Below are 16,124 nucleotides of genomic sequence, written 5' to 3' on the forward strand. Positions count from 1 at the left end.
CGGAACTGTTAGAAGGTGCACGACTGAATGCCGCTTGTTGTTTTTCTCCTTTTTCATTTGCGTTTGCCGCGTGTGTAACGTTTTCGTTTCTTCCCGTTTTGACCCATGACCCATTTGAGCTGTTTTTGTCGCATAATACATCGCTCCTACTTTTCCCCTTCGTGCTGTCGCCTCTGTCGTCATTGACTCCGTGTGCAGGCCTCGTGGTTCCCACCACCGGACCCTGAGTTCATCACAAAGTAACAACAAGCGGCTTAAGGCATGCTCTGAAAGCTTGTAGTACCTGCACAACCTGTGGTTGGAACATTTGCGGATCACAGGGCAGAAAAATCAGATAATCATCCACGTAGCGGAAAGTCCTTACTAAGAAAAATTCGCTTAGCCACCCCTTCACCGGCATATCCACCTTCGCCCAAAGCAAACCACTCAAAAAAGGTGCTATGAACGACCCGATATAGACGTCTTCTTTTTGAATGTAAACTTTCTCATTCCATTCTACTAAAATCGACGTAAGGTACAACGACAGGAGCTCTACGAACCGTTGGTAGCTCATGCCAGCCGTATTCCGGAACGCCAGTGCTCCAAAATTGTCCATGCAGCCTTCTATGCACTGTAACAGTTCTTTGTGCGGGAGCGACTAATAAGGTCCTTTACGTCAATCGAGACAGCCCTCAGCATTGTGTTTGATTGCTGCTTCGGAAAGTTAGTGACTTCTTCGGAATTTTGAATTCTGAATGGGTCGTGTACTGGGAAAAGCTTACGCTGGTCCAGCAGAAACCGGCCTAGTTCATTTTCTAAGAACCTCTTTCTGAGACGATTGTCCTGAAAGGCATCCCAACCTTGTGTGTCTTGCTGAAAAGAACATGTCAAAGGGCTAGTTTGTCAATCTTCCCAATTTTCTCCCAAGGGGAGTTAAATCTATTTCAGAGCCCAACGGCCTTGTCCTAGACCTGACTTTGGCCAAGTTAGTGCCTTTACACGCGCGGAACACAGAAGCACATTGTCAAGGGCTTTCTTGACGTAGTTACCTAGCGATAACACCGCGAAACAACCTCCTTTGTCTGAAGAAACAGCAGAGCGTTCACTGTCTCTAAGGTAAGCAGACACTTTGGCTAAAGGCGCAACTTCATTAGGGGGCCTACCGCACCGAAGAACGTCCAGGCCTTCCAACACGCCTCTGTCACTGTATTGCGGCGGTGAACAGTACGCAACTCGTCTCACAGTTGCCAGCATTTCTGTGGGGGTGCGTCTTTTTTTAACCGTTTATGCGTGCATTCCATTGCCGCAATTGTACATGCACCGCACGCGCATAGACGAAATTGACATTATCGGAGGGAAACACAATCGCCTCGCACGAGAAATTATTGATTTTTGATTTTTGATTTTGATTTGATTGTAGGGTTTAACGCGCCGACGCAACGCAGGCGATGAGGCGCGCCGTAGTGGAGGGCTCCGGATTAATTTTGACCACCTGGGGATCTTTAACGTGCGCCGAAATCTCGTACACACGGGCGTTTTTGCTTTTCGCCTCCATCAGAAAAGCGGCCGCCGCGGCCGGGAATCGAACCCGCGACCTCGTGCTCAGCAGCGCAACGCCTTAGCCACTGAGCCACCGCGGCGGGTGCACGAGAAATTATTGAGGCTCTTTCTATCGACAAGAAGGGCGACACGTGCGTCACCACCACCACCTCCATCACATTAACCGACAATTAAAAGGGCATGACCCGGGAGTATAAAGTGGAATGTTAGGGCCAAAGTTTCACTAAGTTGTGCAGCGTTTTTCAGTATGTATGTGTGTTTTCTTCCGTAAACTTCAGTTGTTAGTCAGCATTTTGTCTGGGTTTTTCTCGAGCCTCCTTCGTTTGCGTACGTTCCAGCTGAAGGTTTTCCGGCAATAAACACACTCCAAGTTACTTATTTAATCAACTAATGCGTCTAAATCAGAACTGCCAAAGAAACTGTTTAAGATGCGTATTAAATTGTGATAAAAATGAGAGGGGCTTGCATCTGGCAGGCTATTACAGTTTGAAATAGCGGAAAAATGCGAAATAACGTTTCCATAATTTGTGGAGACTCAAGCACTAAATAATTTTAGTTTGCAGCGAATATGGTTGCGGTGGCATTAGTGAGGGAAGGTAAATCATTAAAGTGCAAAAGAAATTGATTAGTCAGCAGTTTGAACAATAAAGTAATATTGTTATATTGGAATAGTTTGCGAACTGACAAAACGTTATTTTGACCAAGAAGTGCGCTAGGGCTGGAATATAATGAGATCTTTACAATCATGCGGATGGCTTGGCTTTGGACATGCTTGGCGCATGAAATATGAGAATTATACGATTACCCCAAGCAACAATTCCATATGTCAAATGGCTGTGAATAACGGCAAAATAGAGACAGAGGCGGGTGACCTGGAAAAAACGGCGGAGCTGTAATGCGGGTTCTAATGCCATATGCAGTTTTTTGTCTGAGGTAATTGAAGAGATTCCAAAATTTGAGATGACAGTCAAGATGAACGGCAAAAAAAAATGACATGGTCAGATACCTCAATATTGTCAGTACCTAGGTTTATCGCCGGTAAGAAGTGCACCCCCTTCTCTTCCGATCTAAATAACACAAATTTATTTTTGAGGGGTTTATAATAAGGTAATTCTCACGACACAAATCCATAGTTTCTCTTTAAAAACTATTTAGCAGTTAAACAAGGGTCGGGAGCAATTAATGGGCATATGATATCGTAGTGTCAGCGTCTTAAAGAACACAATTAGCTGATTTAAAATGATCCACGATGTCATAATGTAAATTATAAACAATAAGTGGCAAATAATTGACACTTTAGGTACCCCTTGATTGACAATTTTGGTCTCAGAAGAAGGTTCGCCATTGTAAACCTTGCCGTCCCTATCATTGAATAGCTGCTCAACAAGAAAGTGCAGGGCCCCTTATGCCGTAGGGATGAAGTTCATGAAACAAAATATTATGAATAATTGTGCAAACGCCTTTGTGAAATCATAAACACTGAGCCTGCTAGGATGCCGGAGTCTATTGATGTTTTTAATATGATCTGTTAGGTATATGAGTGCGAGATTTGACGAGCTACCACCGCGAAAACCAAATTGATGGGGCTCAAGGGGGTTACATTTTGCGAGGAAATCTTTCCACCACTGTACGAACAACCACTCAACAATGTTACCGATACTAGATAGAATAGAGATCGGCCTCTATTTGGAAATTAGCAACCTACATCCCTTTTTGAACATCGGAATGATTTTCGCTCTGGTTAGGATTTGTGGGAAATATTAGCTTTCAAAAATGCGTATGATTGCATGCTTAACTTGCTAGAAACGGCATCTTCTACAACTTTTAGGGGACTGGCACGAATACTATGCAGTCCTGCGCTAAAATCTTTGAATACCAATATTGTCAAGCATACGTCTTCAGGTGACACAGAAAAATGGTAGTATGTATGACTAAAACAGGGTATATTTAAATATGAGGAAGAAACGTTTGGTTTCGGAAACGAGAAAAAGTAATCACAAAATGCATAAGCAACGTCACCACATTTGTGAATGACGTCATTGAAGTTTACTTAAGGTACAGGAACATTGCATGCCCACCTGTTTGAAAATTGTTTGAACAATTATTCTTGTATTTTAGGTTTATTTTTATTTTTATCAAATTCCCCTACACAGTAGCGTTCTTTAGCTGCCCTCAACAAATTATTTAAAAACTAGGAATACTTCTGGTAAAGTCTAGCAAGTGATAAGTTAAAAGGGTTTTTTTACCCTTGCGGTATAATTTTTTTTTATTGCGCATGCATCGTACTAGCCCCTGCGTAATCCAGTGGTTGCCAGGGTACTTGAACCTTTTTTTACATTTCAGTGTAGAGGTGCTAGCGGAAATGGCATTATGAACATCGTTACAAAATTCTTCGTTAGCTCCTTCTCCATCCATGTGGTGTCGATACGGGACCAGTCAGAAGAGGTAAACTATTTCTACAAATTTATCTCTATTGAACACTGAATTTGAAAAACACGGGAGGCTTTTTGCCGCTTTAGCGCTAAACGATAAGAAATATGGGGTAATGGTTGGTGATGTCTACACTAACAACTATAGATGCCGGTGCTGGTGATATGTTTGATATGGCATTATCCAGTAGAGTTTCAGGGCCAAGGAACGTACATCTAGTAGGATGTTGAAATAATGATTCGTAGCCGAACCCACTGAAACAGGCAATGTAGTCTGCGGGCGTTTTAGAATCAGCATCCAGCAGGTTGATGGTAATATCTCCCGTTTTGGAGTTCCAACAACAGTATTTCGAATACCGCGTTAAGGCCAGCGAAAAATTCAGAAACAGATTACGACGCAAGCGATAGATGCACCTAAGAATAAAGTTTTTATCCGCAACTTCCATAACAGATTGGTCTAGTTCAATAAATACAGATTCACAATGTGTTACGTTTATTGCGATATCAAGTCTGCGTGAATAAGAGATTAGTTGTGAGATGAAGATAGCAGCACCCCCACGGCTACTAGCTTGACGATGGAAAAACTCGGACTGATAATGTCGGAAGCCGTATAGGAGCCTATCGTCATTACAAAGCAAAGTTTCTGACAAGCAAATAAAACAAAAGAGATGTTCAAGCGTCCTCAGAAATACGCTGATAGAAACATAGTTTTTGCGTATCCTTCGTGCGTTAAAGCGAACGAGGGATCTACTTTTGCGCTGAAGAGCTAGTTTCAATTGGTCAGGAGAAGCCAGAGCCATACCGGCGGTGAGCACGTTTTCATGTGCTGTAGCTGCAAAAGGTGGAAACACTAGGCGAAGATTTTAAGGCCGGACTCTGTTGCCATGCGGTAGACTTTGTTCTCCTTGTTCCAGCGCGCCTTTATCTGACAGTTTTCTATCCACAAGAATTGCCACTTCTTTTCTTTCTTCACAGCAAGCGTCTTCGTGAAACGTTTCTTGTTGTCCATTGTGAAGTGGTCGTTTATGCACTCTGGACTGTCGCAATGCTCAGAGAAGCCAACCTATTTAGCAAGCAAGCGTGATTTGCGGGCCCGTCGGATGAATTAGTTTTTCTTATCCCGGCAACGAAAGTGAGCTATAATGTTCTTTTCCCCAAAAAGGCGGGAACGCGGTGAATAGTCTCAATGTCTGACGCTTCAATGGGGCACTCGAGTGATTCAGCCATGCATTTCAAAATGGCTCCACAGTCTTCACCTTTTGTTACCGGCACACCATTATCTTGGATGTTGTTTAGGAGAGAGTATTGTTCCAGGTCAGCCATTCTCCTTTCGAGAGCCTGGTTGCGTGCTGTTATATCTTATCTTAATATCCTAATATCTAATATCTTATGCTGTTATTATTTCGCGTGCTGTTAAAATCGAAGCTCTGTATCCGATAGCTTTTGAATGGACCCCTGTTGAGTTACTACACATGCTGATTTGTGGACAGACATAAGAAATTACGCAACCCTAGCTACAAGCAGCTTCGCTTTAGGAAAGTTACAACAGTCTTGTGTACTGAACTCCTCTTGTAGATTCATGCGTACTTACAGGAAAGAAGAATCGTCTAACGCTTACAACTTCACCGTGGATGATCTAGTTAAGAACAGTAAATAAACATGACGTAATGATAGAGCCCTTCTAGGGGTATAATTGCCATGTAATTCCTTTGGGAAAACGTTCTGCGATACAAGAGTTTGAGCGATTTTCTGTCGGTCATTCGCGATAACGTTAGCTTTGCGGCTAGATGTGTTTGCACACGCAGTACAAAAATGCATATAAACATAAAATGCATATAAACCCTGGCATATAAGCCTTGCTTTGTATTTTGTAGCAAAGACAACACGGTTGACATACTATATACCTTGCGGCTCTTCAAAACCTCAATGGGAGGTGAGATACGCTGACGAGTTGATAATTTGGTGCTTAACAGAGCTCTGTGGCTTTCAGAGGCCTCATGAAGGAACGATGTATTTGGAGTGATGCGAATTGCGAGTTGATGCAGTCACACATCACATCCAAGCTGGCTAGTGCGAGCCTAGCTCAATCAGAGTGCAGCAGACGACGAGCCTAGCTCAATCAGAGTGTAGCAGACGACGGCGGAGTCATTCCACAAGCTGCCTAGAGGAGCTAGAACAAGCCACTCAAAGGCGTCACCGCCGATTCTCTCCCACTACTGACATGCCCCTTACAGGTGCGCCGCAGGGGAGTGTGCGCTACTCCTGGAAAAGCATTTTTTTAAGGAAGTGTCTGCTGTAGGAGGTTTTTTAGGAAGAACTGAATAATAAAATACCTGATTCTTGCGTTGAACACTCTGATCTGCCGAAAGCGTCCCTCTTCGAACAGTTGTAACAAAAGAACCTGATCATTGAGGACCATCTCCGGCACTGGCAAACCATCGCCTGTCGTAAGCCTTTGCGAGGTGGGCATAAGTATTCCTCCATAGTTCCTGCCTCAGTTCAAGGACGGATAGCCTCAACAGAGATCTGCTGCACGTTACAGAATAATGAAATTGTGTAGAAAGGTTCTTCGCGTCAATGCAAGGGCTCCTCTTTCCCTATCAGAATACTAAAAAAAGGCACGCGAGGGAAAATTGCAACTTTTGGTAGTTTTATCCCAAAGAGCAACAACCCGAAAAATGGCTTGGGAATGTTCTAAAGGTACAAGAAGACCAAAAGCAAAGCGTGGGCTAACTTCAACAGAAAAGGAAATTGGAAATGCAAAATCGACGGTGCAAAATTTACATATAGGCTACTGTAAACAACACAGCATCGACTATGTGTCGTGCTATACCCCTCGGTTACCAAAAAATGCCATGCGTCTATAGAATGAATGCAGCATTTCAGTTCGGTACTGAAGCGGAAATGTACCGACTGCTCAGAGGCGTTCTCCTAACTTTAGGATACCCTTTGAAAAATTGAATGCGTGCTGCTTGCTCTTCTAACACGATGCCCTTTCAGACCACTTGCCGTTTTTTTATAAACCCGCTGCTCCCCACTGGCGCGTTTTGTTGCACTTGGTTCTTCAGGTGTAGGGGATTCTTGCGCGCCGGGCACGGGAGGCTTAGGAGATTCACCGTGTCGGAATAAACCGACCAGTGAACGACGAATGCTTAAACATGCGTTGGATATTCTGTGTGCGACCACGTAGCTATGGGGTTCAGCGGCGTAAACAAAGCGAAAAAATGCTGAAGGTTAGTTGTGGTGGCTGCGAGTTTAGGGATATTTTGCTTGTCTACAAACACAAAACAGCATAAATGTTTATGTTTAAAGCTTCTAAGAAACCAAAAGAAACGGCTTGTTTTTACGGCCTCTACAGACAGAACATGGAAAATTTGGACAAACAGTCGTTTTTTTAACGATGGCGCAATGTATATCATTGCTGCATCGGCAAACGCGTAACTGGCAATTTTCGGTGGTTCAGACTGGGTCGCGGTACTGCTTAAATTAGGCATGACTACAAATAAGAAAACAAATACCTATGAAAAACTTAAAGGAATAGAACATAAAATTTCCCTCCACCGTGCGTAACTGCATCTTTCTGTCTACATTAACCACAGAAGATGCCTCCGCTTAACTCGTTTTTCTTATACTCCCATCGTAGCACTGAGCTGGGTGTGCGATTATGATGCATAATTTCTGGAACACGGCAGCAGAGGTGGCAATCAACCTTAGAGCACATGAGCAGTGTCCTCCGTGTTGCCCTGACGACACACGCCATTAGCCGATGCCCATTCAAGCAAGATTTCTGAGATGACGACGCTGCATGCTTGAGTGCGACGCTCTGCCGATCAGTGATGCCGCCACAGGGAAACCATCATGTAGCGCAGTGCCAGGCTGCGTGCCACCGAGCGACTCTGGCTGACCTCATTCTCCACGGTAAGCAGTATGTGTGCTTGAAAGCCTTTTTTCTTAAGGTATGCCTCTTCCCTTAATCACAACTGGTGGTATTCGATCAAGCCAGTTCAACAAAAGTCTTTAAAGAAAGTGAAAAGCAGGCGTGTTTGCAATGATCTTTCGTGACCATCATTCACGAGTCTTGGTTTACACTTTATTCCAAGTAAGTAGGTAGTCTTACTTGCTAATGTACACCAATCTCTTGCAACGCCGTTGCGTCATTATCAAGTAAGTGACAGTAGCAAACCTGCTATATACGTACACACGCCTGTGATTTTCTAGGATCGCGACGATTGTCGCGCTGCTTCAGGCACTGGAGCGGATGACCATGGGGTCGGTGGTGCTGCCTAAACCCCATCATCGCCGCCACCACGCCAATTATCATGATAACAATTACCCTGATTCTTATCGTCATTGTCGTCAAAATCATCATACATAAAAACACAAGCATTAGACTCCTGCCGTCTACTCCATAACTAAGCAATTCTCAACGTGGTTTACCTTTTAATACGCTGAATATGGGACAGAATATTGTGCTAGTTTCAAAGATACCCAGGTTGAGAACGACCGCTGCCTACCTGGTCTAACAGCTGATGAGTTGCTGGAGCCACTTTCACGGCTTTCTTTTATACTATAGTACTTGAAGGGGAGAAAATAATTGATGAAAACGTCTATACGCTCAGATATTAAAAAACATTTTTCTTGACATTTGATGGCGCAGCGCCAAAAGTAGATCTGAAATAAGAGAAGCCAACCTGAGTGATGAAAATGGAATAAATATATTGTTACGTGGAGGTAGAACAGATGACGCGACCCATGGTTGATGATGAAGCGATCTCTTTACAGGACGAGATGGTCTGTTTACATTATTCACGAGACAGCCGTTATAGAGCGTTCGCCCATGCTGACGCCCTACCCGCAGCTTCGTCGTCGTTCAACATTGGGACCACAGCCGCATGCCTATTTCCGGCCTTCTTCGTCTTCAGGTAACATAACCGTCGCATCGAAGTCGAACGTCCCTGTCGAGGCCACAGTAAATGTTTGTGGTGAGGATGGGAATGACACAATAAAAGAATGGAAAAGCTGTGACCGCCACGGGTGATTAGAGAGAGTTCGGAGAGCAGCGGACGCAGAACAGCGGTGCCCGCGAATGCAACGAAGCAGCGGCCCAAGCCCTTGGAGTCACGCCGGAGAACTGAGCACGGTTTTGGCATCGTCGTCTAGTTGGATTGCAGCTGGGTACGAGGGCAGGTCACTGCTGGTCACTGGTTGGGGAAACGTGGCTGGCGATGGTCATATCCGTGGCTCACCATGCTGGGGCGGGTGGCGTGATCCAACAGTCTGGTAGCGATGGCTTCAGAAGCCGAATCCTGGCACGATGGGAATCTATGCCCAGCATCATCCACGAAGTTGTTACGTGGTGGTAGAACAGATGACGCGAACCATGGTTGATGATGAAGCGCTCTATTTACAGGGCGAGATGGTCTGTTTACATTATTTACAAGACAACTGTTCCAGAGCGTTCGCCCAGGCTATACGCCTCACCCGCAGCTTCGGCGACGTTGATCATCGGGACCACAGCCGCATGCCTTCTTCTTAGACCTTCTTCGTATTCTTGTCATTCTATTAATACCAGATTTCAAGTGGCCAAGCGTCGAGTATACAAATCCTTTAACCTAATGAGAAAAGCATAAAGAATAACAATAATACGACACTGTCGACAATGCACGAGGAGATATGAAATCTGTTTCTTTTTAGGAAATCAGGCAAAGGTTACAAAACATATTCTCAGCGACGAATTTTATTAAGTGGAGACCGTCATTATTCACGCTGAACGAATTCCCTTAGGGGATGCTAAGACTCGCGCTACAAAACCCGGCCTGACGTAAGCGATTTTACAATTCCCTGAGAGTAGTCTGCAGTACAGCAGGAATAAAAAAAAATAATGAGAACAAGTTAGTGGGATTTTACGAAGTTGCACAACACGCTATGAAATCTTTTTTGTTGATACATCAGAGTCAGCTTATTGTTATTCAAAAATCATTTCGACAAATAGCAAATAAGGTCTTTTGATAAAGACGTGTTACTTAGTAAGCAATTCCGTTCCTGTTTTCACCATGCGCGGAGATCTTCAACGTGTGATTTGACATTATTTTTTCCCGTAGATATATATATATATATATATATATATATATATATATATATATATATATTAGTATATACACGGCGAGCATTTTTTCACCACTTTCTTTTCGACTAAAATATTCGTCATCTCTTTCTATGACCCACCACAACCTCCCCTTTGCTTTCCGAGGTTTTCTTGACTGCCAACCCTCATTTTCTGTCTTATTTCATGAAGGCCCTCATTTCCCATTTTCTGATTCGCTACATGCTTAGCGAGGGCCTCTGTTCTGGCAGTCTTGGTGCCAAAGGGAGCTTAAGTGGGTTAAACGCTGGTCGACCACTCTCGACATGTCGTAGACACTGGAGTCACGGCACGGGGGTTAAAAAGGAGGTCCCCTTCACCCCGAGTAGTCTGAGTGGCGCTGGCTACCACCCCCAAGTGCAGGAAACAAAAATACCTTAACATAAATACCTGAGAAAGTGCTGGGGAAACAGCCCCGCCGGTAGCGTAGTAGTTATCGCACCAGACCGGTATTCTGGAGGTCGTGGGTTCGTATCCCACACGGCGGGCATTTTTTCACCCCTTTCTTTTCGACTCAAATAACTCTTCACCTCTTTCTATGACCCACCACAACCTCCCCTTTGCTTTCCGAGGTTTTCTTGACAGCCAACCCTTATTTTCTGTCTTCTTTCATGGAGCCCCTCATTTCCCATTTTCTATTTTCTACATATATATATATATATATATATATATATATATATATATATATGTATATATATATATATATATATGTATATATATATATATATATATATATGTATATATGTATATATATATATATATATATATATATATATATAGGAAATGAGGGGCTCGTTGAAAATAACACAGAAATAAGGGTTGGCAGTCGAGAAAACCTCGGAAAGCAAAGGGGAGGATGTGGTAGATCATTGAAACCACATCCTCCCCTTTGCTTTCCGAGGTTTTCTCGACTGCCAACCCTTATTTCTGTGTTATTTTCAACGAGCCCCTCATTTCCTATTCTGATTCGCTACATGCATAGCGAGGGCCTCTGTTCTGGCAGTCTCGTTGCCAAAGGGAGCTTAAGAGGGTTCAAAGCTGGTCGACCACTCTGGACATGTCGTAGACACTCGAGTCACGACCCGGGGGTTAAAAAGAAGGTCCCCTTCACCCCGATTAGTCCGAATGGCGCTGGCTACCACCCCCAAGCATAGGAAACAAACATACCTAACATAAATACCCCAGAAAGTGAATGGGAAAATCGCCCCGCCGGTAGCGTAGTGGTTATCGCACCAGACCGGTATTCTGGAGGTCGTGGGTTCGGATCCCACCTGGCGGGCATTTTTTCTTCACTTTCTTTCTTTCTTTCCAAATTCTTAATCTGTTTCAATGATCTACCACATCCTCCCCTTTGCTTTCCGAGGTTTTCTCGACTGCCAACCCTTATTTCTGTGTTATTTTCAACGAGCCCCTCATTTCCTATTCTGATTCGCTACATGCATAGCGAGGGCCTCTGTTCTGGCAGTCTCGTTGCCAAAGGGAGCTTAAGAGGGTTCAAAGCTGGTCGACCACTCTGGACATGTCGTAGACACTCGAGTCACGACCCGGGGGTTAAAAAGAAGGTCCCCTTCACCCCGATTAGTCCGAATGGCGCTGGCTACCACCCCCAAGCATAGGAAACAAACATACCTAACATAAATACCCCAGAAAGTGAATGGGAAAATCGCCCCGCCGGTAGCGTAGTGGTTATCGCACCAGACCGGTATTCTGGAGGTCGTGGGTTCGGATCCCACCTGGCGGGCATTTTTTCTTCACTTTCTTTCTTTCTTTCCAAATTCTTAATCTGTTTCAATGATCTACCACATCCTCCCCTTTGCTTTCCGAGGTTTTCTCGACTGCCAACCCTTATTTCTGTGTTATTTTCAACGAGCCCCTCATTTCCTATTCTGATTCGCTACATGCATAGCGAGGGCCTCTGTTCTGGCAGTCTCGTTGCCAAAGGGAGCTTAAGAGGGTTCAAAGCTGGTCGACCACTCTGGACATGTCGTAGACACTCGAGTCACGACCCGGGGGTTAAAAAGAAGGTCCCCTTCACCCCGATTAGTCCGAATGGCGCTGGCTACCACCCCCAAGCATAGGAAACAAACATACCTAACATAAATACCCCAGAAAGTGAATGGGAAAATCGCCCCGCCGGTAGCGTAGTGGTTATCGCACCAGACCGGTATTCTGGAGGTCGTGGGTTCGGATCCCACCTGGCGGGCATTTTTTCTTCACTTTCTTTCTTTCTTTCCAAATTCTTAATCTGTTTCAATGATCTACCACATCCTCCCCTTTGCTTTCCGAGGTTTTCTCGACTGCCAACCCTTATTTCTGTGTTATTTTCAACGAGCCCCTCATTTCCTATTCTGATTCGCTACATGCATAGCGAGGGCCTCTGTTCTGGCAGTCTCGTTGCCAAAGGGAGCTTAAGAGGGTTCAAAGCTGGTCGACCACTCTGGACATGTCGTAGACACTCGAGTCACGACCCGGGGGTTAAAAAGAAGGTCCCCTTCACCCCGATTAGTCCGAATGGCGCTGGCTACCACCCCCAAGCATAGGAAACAAACATACCTAACATAAATACCCCAGAAAGTGAATGGGAAAATCGCCCCGCCGGTAGCGTAGTGGTTATCGCACCAGACCGGTATTCTGGAGGTCGTGGGTTCGGATCCCACCTGGCGGGCATTTTTTCTTCACTTTCTTTCTTTCTTTCCAAATTCTTAATCTGTTTCAATGATCTACCACATCCTCCCCTTTGCTTTCCGAGGTTTTCTCGACTGCCAACCCTTATTTCTGTGTTATTTTCAACGAGCCCCTCATTTCCTATTCTGATTCGCTACATGCATAGCGAGGGCCTCTGTTCTGGCAGTCTCGTTGCCAAAGGGAGCTTAAGAGGGTTCAAAGCTGGTCGACCACTCTGGACATGTCGTAGACACTCGAGTCACGACCCGGGGGTTAAAAAGAAGGTCCCCTTCACCCCGATTAGTCCGAATGGCGCTGGCTACCACCCCCAAGCATAGGAAACAAACATACCTAACATAAATACCCCAGAAAGTGAATGGGAAAATCGCCCCGCCGGTAGCGTAGTGGTTATCGCACCAGACCGGTATTCTGGAGGTCGTGGGTTCGGATCCCACCTGGCGGGCATTTTTTCTTCACTTTCTTTCTTTCTTTCCAAATTCTTAATCTGTTTCAATGATCTACCACATCCTCCCCTTTGCTTTCCGAGGTTTTCTCGACTGCCAACCCTTATTTCTGTGTTATATATATATATATATATATATATATATATATATATATATATATATATATATATATATATATATATATATATATATATATATATATATATATATATATATATATATATATATATATATATATATATATATATATATATATATATATGTATATACATATATATATATATATTTATATATATATATATATATATATATATATATATATATATAGTAAGGAAATGAGGGTCTCGTTGAGGAAAATACAGAAAGATAGGTCGGCAGTCTACAACGCCAAAAAAGGCATAGGGGTGTGGTTAGGCTCTTTTTTTACTACGGTTAATGAAGTTAATACTTTTTTTAAATATACGGAAGAAAGTAAGAAAGAAAAACACGCGCCCAGAGTGGGGACCGAGCCCACGCCTTTCGATTAGATCTCGAATGCCTTACCAATTCGGCTATCTGGGCGACTGTGTTCCCCTTCACTTTCTGGGCCATTTATATTTACTAGAAGTGTATCTGACGCTTGAGGGTAGTAGCCAGCGCCACTATGACTACACGGGGAGAAGGGGACCTTCTTTTCAACCCCCTGGGCGTGACTCGAAGGTCTACAGCCTGTCATGAGCGGGTAACTGGCGGGAAACCCTCTTATGCTTCCTAGGCATCAAGGCTGCCAGTGCCGACCTATCTGCCGACCTAACTTTCTGTATATATAGATATATATATACACACATATATATATATATATATATATATATATATATATATATATATATATATATATATATATATATATATATATATATATATATATATATATATATTTATATATATATATATATTGTGGGCATTGGGGGTGTACTGTTGTGATATTTATGCGTGGAAGCGACATGACATTGTTATATCCAGTGTGGAACACGGCGGGTCAATCCCTCTGTCCGTTCTACCCATCCAAACCCATCGCCACTGTCATCTGTGTATAACCATAATCATCCCCAGACAGTTCCGTCTTTCGGTGGCCTGTGCTCGGGAGCCTAATTAAAAGTGGTCCTTAAGCATCTAGGAGCTCTGTCTCTCAATATATATATATATATATTGAGAGACAGAGGCGGATGTCCAGCCACAGGCGGATTCAGTGAATTCGAACTAATGAAAGACTTAGATAACTTTGCCCGCAGTTTAAGACTACGAGAATATTTTCATGGCAGAGATGATTCTAACCATACATCTAAAGCAGTTCCTTCGTGTAAGCGCTTGACGCCTCCCACCCAACGTGACAAATGTCTAGATTTGTACATTAACGCAGTACAGCGAGACGTCCTACAAGCATCCCGCAATCAAGCCTGTTTTAAACGTAACCTCAACCCAAAGGAAACTTTAGCAATCAAGAAACTTGAGTTCCGTGACAGCATAGTCATTAAGCCTGCAGATAAGGGGGGCGCAGTCGTAGTGCCTAATAAAACAGACCATCTTAAAGAAGCGATGAGGCAACTTAACGATCAGTCATTTTATAAACGTTTGGATGAAGACCCAACTGAACATTTTAAGTCTGCCATAACAAGTGCGCTAACCGCGCTCGCATCCGAAAAAAAGTTGGATAGCTCATTAATTAGGTCGCTTATTTCTCTAAGCCCCGTCGCAGGCCGTTTTTACCTCCTACCGAAGATACATAAACATGGTAATCCTGGCCGTCCAATCGTCTCGGGAATAGGAACTGTCTCTAAATATATCTCCCGTTTTCTCGATACGGAAATCAACTACATTCCTGCAACGTTTGCTTCATACGTTAAAGACACCAATCATTGCTTAACTGATATCACTTCTGTTGAGGTCCCCGAAGGCGCCCTCTTGGTTACCTTAGACGTGGCGTCTCTGTATACTAACATACCGCATACCGACGGCATCCGATCTGTACTACTAGCATACGAGATATCAGATATCAATAAGACCTTGGACAGCCAAACTTTAGCTACTCTTTTGCGCCTGATATTAGAGCTAAACAATTTTGAATTCAATGGAATCCATTACGTTCAGGTTAGTGGTACATCAATGGGCACCGCCATTGGTCCTAACTACGCTAATATCTTCATGGGCTTGCTTGAGAACGAATTTCTAGCCGGTTGTGCTCTTAAAGGGACACTGAAGTGAATTTGTCAAGCTCCCGTTTTTGCTTGCACTGTGTAGACTGGCTCAAATTAGCCCACTTTTCATCGTTTTTACGATTGACAAATCGGTAATTATTTTACAAAGCGCGAAAGAAGAAAAACTACCATGCGCGGTTTGCGGCGGCCGCACCAACTGAAGCTGTGACGTTAGGAGGAGCGGGCACCGTGATTGGACGATGCCCAAGGTGAGCAACCAAACAAGTTTCGGTTTCGGTTCTGTAAAACACAACCGGTCGCGTTGTTGGATGGGCATTCTCAATGACTCAGTAATCATCGTACCGCGCTTCTGCCATGTTGTCAGCTGTAAAAATGCATAAAGATAAGCCTCCTAGGACGGCTTGGAGTCGTAGCATTCACTAGCCGAAACCTACGCAGTGCATGAACGCCCTCCGCGTACCCGTAGACGCCCAAATGTCATGCGCTTTTCCCCCATAATTGGAGCTTGCCTCCCTCATGCCTGTATCGTAAAAAGCGTGTTCGCACCAGGCCAAGGGTCTGTTCATTCGGGCCTGTGCCCACTGCCTGCAAGCAGTCGGTGCTTATGGCAACAGCACGCCAACGAGAACTCGCTAGCGCGCCATGCATGTGCCAGCCTGCGCGCGTTTTGTGAACTAGTTCGTGTAGCCAT

This window comes from Haemaphysalis longicornis, unplaced genomic scaffold, assembly GCF_048455015.1.
Source record: "Haemaphysalis longicornis isolate Haplotype H1 unplaced genomic scaffold, Haemaphysalis longicornis Haplotype H1 scaffold_4, whole genome shotgun sequence".
Taxonomy (NCBI): Eukaryota; Metazoa; Arthropoda; class Arachnida; order Ixodida; family Ixodidae; genus Haemaphysalis; species Haemaphysalis longicornis.